The 10,125-nt window shown below is 65.8% G+C and overlaps 1 long non-coding RNA gene across 4 annotated transcripts; it reads left to right on the forward strand.

The window, feature by feature from the left end:
• Nucleotides 1-1,725: 1,725 nt before the first annotated feature.
• Nucleotides 1,726-6,304, forward strand: LOC122467184. 4 transcript variants are annotated; one of them, XR_006292855.1, is made up of 3 exons: nucleotides 1,726-2,057; nucleotides 4,451-4,539; nucleotides 6,206-6,304. It is a non-coding gene; the product is annotated as an uncharacterized LOC122467184 (long non-coding RNA). The 4 variants fall into 4 exon arrangements; XR_006292853.1 differs by lacking the exon at nucleotides 6,206-6,304 and adding an exon at nucleotides 4,697-4,896; XR_006292854.1 differs by lacking the exon at nucleotides 1,726-2,057 and adding an exon at nucleotides 2,271-2,463.
• Nucleotides 6,305-10,125: the final 3,821 nt, after the last annotated feature.

A 10,125-nucleotide genomic window follows, 5' to 3' on the forward strand; every position in this document is an offset into this window, starting at 1 on the left:
GCAGGGGCCGCCTTCCCGTTAATGAATTTCCCGGTGCTCACCAGCTTCTAATGAACCCGTTAAAGAGGGTTTAAGTAAACTTAGCAAGTGGCGAGCTAAGCACTTTGGAACACTTAATTGTATCGATATTGTTGTCACTGCATCTCAGAATGTCCCTGTGATAGAAGCAGCCCCTCGTCCCCATCGCCTGCCTTCTACGGCCGCCCCGAAGCCAGGAGTCAGAACCGCAGAGTCTGACAGAGAGCAGTGTGACCTCTGGGTCAGGTCTCCGCCACAGGAAGGGGCACTAACCCCCCACCCCCCGCCAGCCTGCGCCCAGGGGCGTCAGGCGTCCATGGGGGGGGGGGGGTCTTGCCATCGCCAGGGTGAGTGAGGCCCGCGGATGGGGCAGTGGCACGCTGAGGCTGTCAGGTGCCTGCAGGGGGAGAGAGCCGGGGGCAGGCAGGCTCACTGGGGGCAGGAGCCGGGCTGGGCACAGACAGAGGAGCTGGGCCCAGGGTCCTGGTGTGGCCGGACGAGGCCCCGGGCCTGAACACACTTCAATTCTATCAGCGAGACAAGGCCTGGGGCGCCCCCGCGCGCCCCTGCCCACCGGGCAGCCCACCTGTCCTGTGCAGACGGGCCCAGAGAGGGTCGTCCGGACGCTGCCGTCCCCAGGGCCGGGCTGTGTCTCAGCAGAGCCTGCAGCATGCAGAGGCAAGTAAGCAATTTCTCCAGTCCCTGGGCTGTGGTGGCTGCACCGGGGGCAGCCAGGCTGGAGTTTTCCGTGGGGCTGTGTGATCTGGGCTCCAAGAGGCCCCCCCACCGACAGGAGAGAGCCACCCTACAGAAAGACACTGAGGAGCGACGTCCCGTCGTCCCATCTTCGTGTTGCTGCTCTCGTCTATCACCTTCACGCAGCCCGCATGAGAAGGGCGGCCGGGGCACCCCCACTCCCCCCTGCGTCCCAGAATGTGCCCTCGAGACCCTCGCACGAGAAATTTCCTGCCAGCCTCTGACAGGTGAGGCCTCAGAGGCACTGCTCAGGCCGGGGACCCTCCCTCACCGCCCTCCCCATGCCAGGCCTTCACACAGGCTGCATCTGGGACACAGAGGAAAGTGGGGGGCTCCAAAGGGCAGGAGGGGTTAGACTAGGTCCGGCCAGAGTCCCGCGAGTTTCCGCCCTGCTCCAACACGAACCCCGGCCACTTTTCAAACAGTTTCCCATCCTGTGAGGACAGTGAGCGGTAGCCACCTCCAAGGGACCCCACGGTGGGGGGAGCAGCGGGCTGGCACCCTGCCCGGCCTCGCCTAGCACTCCTCAGCCGCGATTCCACCCCCCCCGCCCCGCCCCCAGCCGCGTGGAGGTCATGATCCCTCGCAGAGACCCCTGGCTGCTCCCCACCCCCGCCCCATCCCCCATCCAGCCCCCAGTCTCTGCCACATATTCTCCCTGCGGGGCGCACCTAGCATAGGGCCCCTCCACCCCCCACACACACCATGGGGGCCGTGACAACTACAGAAGTCTAGTGTCCCAGCCTGGGGCGGCCACACCGCCGGCCTGGGACCCCCTGCCCCAGCATCTCCACCGTTAACGCTGCAAGTTCCAAGGTAAGTTTAACCACACTCCCAGCGCCAAGCTTTGTGCCTCGGGGCAGGTTCATCGCGCCCTCCCCACCCCCACCCCCCGCCTCCCCCCTGGCCCCCCCCGGACCCCCCCCCCACCCCGGCACCAGGACCCCCGTCCACCCCGGGCATCTGGAGGCAGCTGCTTCCTTGCAAAATGCCCGCATGTCAAAGTTCGTGCATCCCGGTTGGACGCGCCCTCCCGGCCTGCTGGCTGCTGGCTCTGCAGTTTTCCAAATGCGGACGGAGCCGCGAGCCAGGAGAAAACTCCAAAGCGCCCCCGCTGGAACCACGCGGCCCGCCGCCCCGGCTCCCACCCACCGGCAGGCACACCCCCACCGCGGCGGCCGGCAAGTTTGTGGGGCCGTCCGGGCCGGCTGAGCAGGACTCACCGCGGAGCCCCTCCAGCCGGGCTGGCGACAGCGGCAGCGGGCGCAGGGTCGCGGCTCCCGGTACGATGCGCCCGCGTGGCTCCCAGGGAGATGCTGCAGCCGTGGCGGCACCATCCACCTTCTCCCGGAGCCAATCGCGAATGCAGGGGTGGGGGAGGCCAGAGCTCCCGATGCGTCCGCACTTGGGGGGCGGGGGGGGGCAGGCACAGGGAAAGAAGACACCACGCACCCCCCTCCGCACCGGCCCTTCCCCCAGCCCTCCCGCAGCCGCGCAGACTTAGCTGGAAGGGAGATCTTGAGAGGAGAGAGGGAGAGAGAGAGGGAGGGAGGGAGGGACCGGAGGCGCAGGACTGGCGGGCGATGCAGAGTTACGGAGGAGCCACCTCGAGCCCCTGCACCTTGAGCCCTCCCCGCGCTGGGCTGTGTCTGCAGACGCTCCCGCACCCCCAGCCGGGGTCAGCGCCAGGTAGAGGTCAGGGCGGAACAAAAGGGGACGGTCCCGTGGGTGTGCAGGCTCACACATGCACACAGCCCTCCGCCGAGCCTCCCGCAGGCGGGGGAGGGGAGGGGATGGGAGGAGAGGGCTGACCCGAGGGGCCGGAGCGGGCATGGGGGCCCCCCTCGGGTCAGGAGCCCGCCTCACCTTTGCAGTCCTTATATACCCGGCCAAGCATCCCAAACACGCGGCCCCGGCCAAGTGGCCCCCTCGGGCTGTGCTCCCTGACCATATTTAGTCAAGCAGGGGAAAAAATAGCCTGTCAGCTGGGCCTCGGCTGGCCGGCCACCGGGAACAGGGTGGGAGCACCAGCGCCATTGACGGCCGGTCCTGGGCCCCGAGCTGCCGTCCTCGGCCCCCTCCGGCCCCTCCCCACGGGCCTCCCACCGGCTGTCCCTGCCCTGCCGTCCCCCCCTGCTATTTTTAGCCCAGCCCAGGACAGAGGGGCCCTCTTGCAGCAGGAGCAGTGGCCTCCCGGGCCACACAGCCCGTTCCGGGGGTGCCCGGGGGAGACCCAGGCGGGGAGGCCGGCCGCCTCCGCCCCACTCTTGGCCCCCGGGGACAGGGCCCCACCCAGGCCACCCAGGGTCTCACTTGGTGCCCTTCTGGCCAGAATTGGGGGCCAGGTCAGGTGATGACAGAGCCACCGGGGTTTCCGGAGGCTCCCAAGCCAGCTCTGAGTAATGAGGACCACAGGTCACCTTGGACAGAAAGCCAGGCCACCCAGCTCACCGCCGGGTACCCCAGGCCCGCAACCGGGGGGCACGCGCTAGTGGGAGATCCTCGTGCACACTCTGGCTACGCTCAGAGCACCCCCATCCTGGGTCCGTGCCACAATGATGTAATGGGCATGTGCTGGGCACGGCCTGCAGGGGCCTGTCCCCACGGGGCCCGGACGCGGAGGCCAACTGTCCCCCACAGCCGTGTGAGCCGCGTGGGCCTCCTTGTCTCCCCGGGGCCCCCAGGACGCAGGACGGACCCACTTCCCTGAAGGTGGGGGGCAGGGCCCACACGGGGAGCAGAGGGCTGCTAGCTTCACTGTCTGTGGAGTCCTGGCCACTAGAGTGCAGGCAGCAGGATGTTCTATTGTCCCAGAAAAGCCATGTCACAGACCTCCCTGCCTCCTGTGCCTTGAAGGCCTGGCCCAGCTGCGGGCGTGGGGAAGGGGTGTCCACACTTCTCGGGGCAGACTCCCATAGGCCCAGAGCTGCAGGGTCCCAGCCTGGGGGCAGGGGTGCCACGGGGAGGGTCTGCGAGGACCCCCACATAGGGACAGGGGCGGGCAGGGAGGGATATGCTGGCAAGTAGTGGCCACGCAGGCCCAGGAGATTGGGCAACGGCACGGGGTGGGGGGTGTCAGGCAGCGGCGGGGGGGGGGGGGTGCGGCGCTCCCAGAAGCTCTGAGCGTCTGGGAGCCCCCACGTGGAGATGTCAGTGGGGGGCAGTCAGGCCCTGCTCGCAGGCCTGCAACCCCAGTTGAAGGGGCCTGGGTTCGTGCACCCAGGGGAGGTGGGAACCCTGAGAGGTTTCAAGCTTTGGTTGAAGTGCTTTTCTGAAACCAGCCGTTTAGCCCCCCCGACAGTGAGGGGGTGTCTGCAGTGCCCCTGCCCAGGCCCCTGTCCCCTCGGTGGGCAGGGGTGGGGACAGGAGGGCGTCACAGAGCTTGGCCAAGGAGGTCAAGGCAGCCAGGCCCTAGGTGGGCAAGGGAGGGTGGCGAAAGTGACAGCAAAGACAGTCCAAGGCGATGGGGGCGGGGGAGAGTTGTGGAAGAGACCCCACCATAAATCACCCAGATAGTCACCCTCCCAATGGCAGCCCGGCACGCACAGACAAGGGCTGTCTCTCCCTGGAAGAAAGGCTGGTTGGGTGGCCGGTGCCCAGGGGTCCCCAAGGTCTCAAGGACAAAGCCAGATGACAGGGCACTCTATTCATTTATCCACAACACCGGCATTTCCAGGTATTCCGGAAGCTTCTGTGTGGATTATGTGTGGATCTTCAAAGCATCACTAAGAGGCGGGCCTCCTGTCATCCCCACTTGGCAAGAAGGTAGGAGCAGGTCAGAGGGAGCAGACTCCCTCTGAGGTCCCAGGGCGGGGGCGGCACTGGGCAGTGGCCCCCCGCTGTCCTCCAGAGCCCCTTGCCCGGAGGGTCAGGACAGACCCGGTGCCCTCTGCGTCGGATGCTGATGGAACCCCCACCCCAGGGAGACCGCCACATGTTGGAGACACGTGGAAGGTGGCAGGTGTTGCCTCTTGGTGCGTGCGGATGAACCCAGCAGCGGCCAGCAAGCCCCACAGCCCGCCTCCCTCCTTCGTTCATCAACGAGAGCCCAGGGGCCTGCCTGGCACCCGCCGGGGCCACGGAGGCCGGGCCACGCACCATCTGGGGGAACGTTCCAGCACAGGCAGGTGCACTGCCCTCACCAAACGGGGCCACCTGGCGCTTGTGGCCGCTGAGGTCTCGAAACGGGGCTCGTGCAACCGACCCCAACCTTGGATTGGATTTGATTTAATTAATTTTGGTTTCAGTAGCCACATCCGAGCAGCTGTGCTGGGCATGGACGGCAGGGGTGTGGAGTCAAATAAGCCTGTTCACGATGCTGCGTGCTGAGGGGCTCTGGAAGGGAGGGTTTGGGGGAGGGATGGGTGGGGCCTGGGAGGCCATGTAGGTGAGAGGTCAGGGAGGCTCCTGTGGAGGCCGAACAGGGGCCCAGAGGGGCACCCAAGCCTGGCCTGCCCAGGACAGCAAGGGTGGGCAGGTGGGCCGATGGTGGCGCTGCTCTGGCGCAGGGGTGAGGGTGGGGCTGGCTGGGCCGTCAGGAGCCCCAGGCCACCACGGCTGCCACTTGGACCCACGGGGCCACGTGCAGCGGGGAGAGGCACCGAGGTTCTGGCCAGCTCTGGAAGAGCCTGCCCTCCAGCTCTGTCGCGGTGTGGAGGGCGGTCAGGCAAGTGGACCCCAGGAGGACGGGGCGATCTCCCGGGAGCGAGAAGGGGGGGTGTCGCAGAGGGGAGGCGAGAGTGGGCGCGGGGCTCAGGCCCGACGGGAGGGCCTGGAAAATGGCCTGTCCCCACCAGAGCAAGAGGCCCTGAGCGGGCGCGAGGAAGGACACCCCTGCGCAGAGGCTGCTGCAGACCCCAGAGGAGGTCCCCAGGGGCCCGCCTGGGGGTGAGGAGTCCCCGGGGGAGGGGCCTCTGGCATCCGGGCGGGTGCAAGCCGTGCGGTTTCTGGGCCGCGGGGCCTCTCGCCCGTCGAGCTGAGTGGAGGGCGGAGGGGCCACTGGAGACGAGCCGTTTCCTGGAAGTAATGGAGCCGGGAGCGCCCCCGGGAGCAGTGGCTTCTGACTGAGAGCTTTTCCTGGAGCGCCATCCCTGGGGGCGCGGGCCGGGGTGGGGGGCGGGTGGGGGGGCGGCCCTGGTGTGCAGCCCGCCCTGGGGAGACAGAGGGCTGCGGCGTCCCTAAGGCCCCGCCAGGTGGCCCCGTGAGGTGCGGGAGGGCGCCACGGGGGGGCCGGAGAGGCCACTCCCTGACTCCCCGAGACTCAGCTTCCCCGTGGGTCAAGTGGGGCCATGGCCCGTGGGCGTGATGAGGCCGAGCCCCTGCACGAAGCCTCAGTGGGGTGGGGGGCAGGGTCAGTGCTGTGGCGTTAGTTCAAGAAAAGCCCCCCGGACAGGACTGTTCTATCCCTCACCTTCCCGTCTTCTGCACTCAGAGGGTCTACTGAAGGAATGAATGAGTGAACGAGTGAACGAGTGAATGACTCCACCAACGGGTCCTCGATACATCTGCGACTAGACTGGGCAGTGAGGAGGCACGTGGGGGCCGGTGGGGAGGCATGGCCAGAACCATGTTACTGTGTGTTCAGTTTTGGGGTTAGAGGTGAGGCTGGGTGTCTGGAGGGGGTAGGGGCAAGGCAGGGCCAGTGCCCTGGGGGGATCGGGCCACAGTCAGATGTGGGGCTCCCCTGACCCCTGCCTGGGTGCCTCTTGTCCCCAGCTATGTCCCTCTGAGGAGACTTGGCTTTTGGTCATTTTGTCCACAAATCTTTAAGTAAAATGAAACGAAACCCAGGTTTTATTTTAAAATTTGGTTGCACTTTCAGACCGCGGCCAACACGCCCTGCCACGGCCTCTGTCAAGGTAAGCGGAGCTCCCCCCACAAAAGCGACGGGCAGAGGACTGGACGTGCGGGTGGCCAGCAAGCCCACGAAGAGATGCTCGGTGTCATCGGCGAAAAGCAAGTCAAAGCCACGGCGAGACACCGTCTCTCACCCACCGGGACGGCTGCAAGACCCTCAAAAGCCGAAACCCAGAAAATAACAACGGTCGGCGAAGACGGGGCGAAACTGGACGTGGAGACGTTGCAGGTGAGAATGTAGGACAGTGACAGCGGCCACCGCGGAGCGAGGTCTGTGGCTCCTGCAACCTGCGACCCCCCCGCCCCCCCACCCCGGGCTCGGCCGGAAGAAAGAAGGCAGGGACTGAGATGCCCCCCACCCCCACCGCGTCCCCGAGCGCAGGAGCCCAAACCACCCGACTGCCGTCTGTCTGTCCGTCTGTCGTGTGCTGGTTGGTAAATCCGACCGCAGAAAGGACTGCGACACGGGGGGGGGGGGGGGGGGGGGGGGGAAACAAGACGCCTCGGCGGCGAAGTGTCCAGAACAGGCAGCACAGGGAGACAGGGAGGGCTGGGGGCGGGGATGCCCCGCAGACCGGCCGCTTGATGGATGCCGGCCTCCTCTAGAGGGTGAGAACGTTCTGGAACGAGGAGGGGAGGCTGCCCAGCACTGTGAGTGTGCTAACTGCCGCTTGGCTATTCACCCTAAAGCGTCTGGGGTTTTGTCTCGTGATTTTCGCTTCAATAAAAAAACAACAAAGGTAAGTGGAGGCCAGGGTCAGCCGCACCCTGTGTCCCCACGGTCCCCCAGCACCTGGAGTCGGGGCTGCCCCACGCTGGGCACTTCGGCTCTCCCAGCGCCCCTCCCGTGACGGAATAAATGTGTGTTGTGTTAACGCGTGCGGCCCTGTGTCACAGCACTGCCTGTGCCCCTCAGTCCGGGAGACCCTCCTAGCTGGACGGGGAGGGGGCCAGCACGGAGGACGAGCGAGCCAGGGGCAGTCGAGGGGTACCGTGACCCCAGAGATGCCCACATGTTGCTCTGGGAGAGCAGGACCGGCTGCTGTGGGTCAGGAAGACCACTGGGCTGGGGAGGGGTGATTGGTCAGCACTGCTCACAAGCAGGGGGAGCCTGGGAAGGGCTCATCCGGCTCTTGAGGGAGGCGAGGTACCCAGAGCCTGCCCGGCTTCCAGCAGCTTCCTGTGCCCTGGGCCAGCGTGGGCGCTGCACGAAGCCAGCATGGCCGTCGGAGACCGTGGTCCCCGGACTGGGCCTGGCCTTGGTGCTCCAACACACACGCACACGTGCACACAGACACACGCACACGCACGCACGTGTGCACACAGCAAAACAAATGTGCATACATCGCCATAATGGCAGCGGGAAACCCTCCCTGACAGCTCGTAAAGAAGTTATATTTCATTGCCATGATGTCAGCAGAGAGCAATTTGTTTCCAGAGACGTCGCATCCAGAATGGTGACAGCTTTACCATCGTAGAGGCGTGGTTCGTGGTTCGTGGTTCGCTTCAGGGGGCCTGGCCCATGCGGTGCACCGGGGGCCTCGGGAGAGGGCTCGCGCCGGGTGGCCTGGGACCTGCCCCGTGATGCGGCCCCCCCAACACCGAGCTCCGGGGCAGGAGGAGGCCAGCCCCAAGGGGTGAGGCGGGGCAGGAAGGGAGCTGCGGGGTCCGGGCCGGTGCCCTCCCCGGGGGCTCTGAGGCTGAGATCTTGTTGGATCAACACTCTGACTTCTCCCCCCTCACTGTCTCCTCTGGCCCCTCAGGCTGTCATTGGGGGTGACAAGGGCTGTGCCGGCCTTGAAGCCTGTCTGCTCTTCAGGACTCCTATGGACCCCTCTCAGAAGGGAAGGAAGCTTAGCTGGCACGGGGCCCTCTGAGCCTGCCCCCTGCAACCCTTGACCTTCCCCACAGATGCACCCAGAAGGCCCCGGGGAAGTATTTTCTGGATCAAGAAACAGATTCCTATTTCTAGGGAGAAGGAGGCTCCTGACCACAAAGACCTGGAGACTGGGCAGGGGACAGGGTGAGGGGACGGCCCAGGGGCCATTTCTTTCTTCTTTTTTTAACGTTTATTTATTTTTGTGTGAGAGACAGACAGAGAGTAAGCGATCGAGGGAGGGGCAGAGAGAGAGGGAGACACGGAATCCGAAGCAGCTCCAGGCTCCAAGCTGTCGGCACAGAGCCTGATGTGGGGCTCAAACCCACGAACTGTGAGATCGTGACCTGAGCTGAAGTCGGACACTTAACCGACTGGCTGCATTTTACAAAACCTTAAACGTGAAAACTCAGCCACAGCAGGGATGCAGCCCTCAGAACGAGCTTTCAAACAGGAGCACATCTCCACCGACAGACATCGTCACCCAGCAGAACTGGGGGACTGCCTGAAACCCCCCAGGGTGGGCCCGCCATCTGCTTGTACACATTTCTCCCCTTCTGCGGGCTCCACCCCATCGTGGTCATTACTTGGTGGTCCCAGACCCTCTTCAGACACCTCTGAGGCCGTGGGAGACCCGGCGGGGGCCTGACCTGCTCTCCCTGGAGCTTGGGGACGTTGGGGATGGCCAGAGCAGGATGGACATCACCTTGGTGGCCAGGGGGCTGTGGCAGGTGGGGGCCGGCTCGGCTGGCTGCGGGCCCCTTGGGCTGGGAAGAAGCCCGGATGACCCATCACCCGGTGGCAACTGTGAGCAGGGGGACACGATGCCCAGCTCCACAGGCTGCCCGCACATCCACGAGCCTTGCTCTGCCCGGCACCTGGGAAGAGGGCCCAGCTCTTAGGGACGCGGAGAATAGACAGGAAGCCCTTGGTCTGGCTGTTCTGTGGCCTGGAAACCTTCTCGCCACACCTCACACCTTCCTCTTCTTCTGAGCTGGGCAGAGCCCCCCCCCCCCCCCCCGCCCTGCACAAAAGGAGACCCGGCTTAGCCCTCAGAAGTTCTCCAGATGCATCGACAGAATCGCCCGCAGGAGAAACGTCTGGGACCGCTTAGCTCCGAACACCCTCACTATCGGAAAGGAGGCCGCGACCCCGTCCAGGAGAGCCAGCCTCGCTTTCCTGTGCACAGACTCCTGGGAAGCGGTGCGGGACCCGCGTTTGGCAAAGCGGACTCCCCGGGTCCGATGTCCGGCTGCTCCCTGCCGTCCCAGCCCTTCCCACCCCACTCTGGTGGTGCCTGAGGGGCACCTGTTCCCTGCCCCTCTCCCCTCGCTGGGACTCAGCTGAGGAGGTGGAGGAGACCTCAGAGGACCGCTCCTCTCCAAGGCGGGCCCCGCGCGCCCCTGGGGTGCACGGTTCCAGCTGCCCTGCCGGATGTCCGAGGGCCACCGGGGTCCCGGCTCCTGGTCACACAGGATCCTGCAGGCAGGCACCTGGGCTCCCAGAGCAGGCGCAGTAGAGGACGCGGAGGGCAGGGTCCTAAGAACGTCCCCAGAGCCCCTGACTGCCTTTGACCGTCAGCACCAGGCTGCCACCTGCTTGGCTGAGGTCTCCTGGGG

Source organism: Prionailurus bengalensis, chromosome A3, assembly GCF_016509475.1.
Source record: "Prionailurus bengalensis isolate Pbe53 chromosome A3, Fcat_Pben_1.1_paternal_pri, whole genome shotgun sequence".
Lineage (NCBI taxonomy): Eukaryota > Metazoa > Chordata > Mammalia > Carnivora > Felidae > Prionailurus > Prionailurus bengalensis.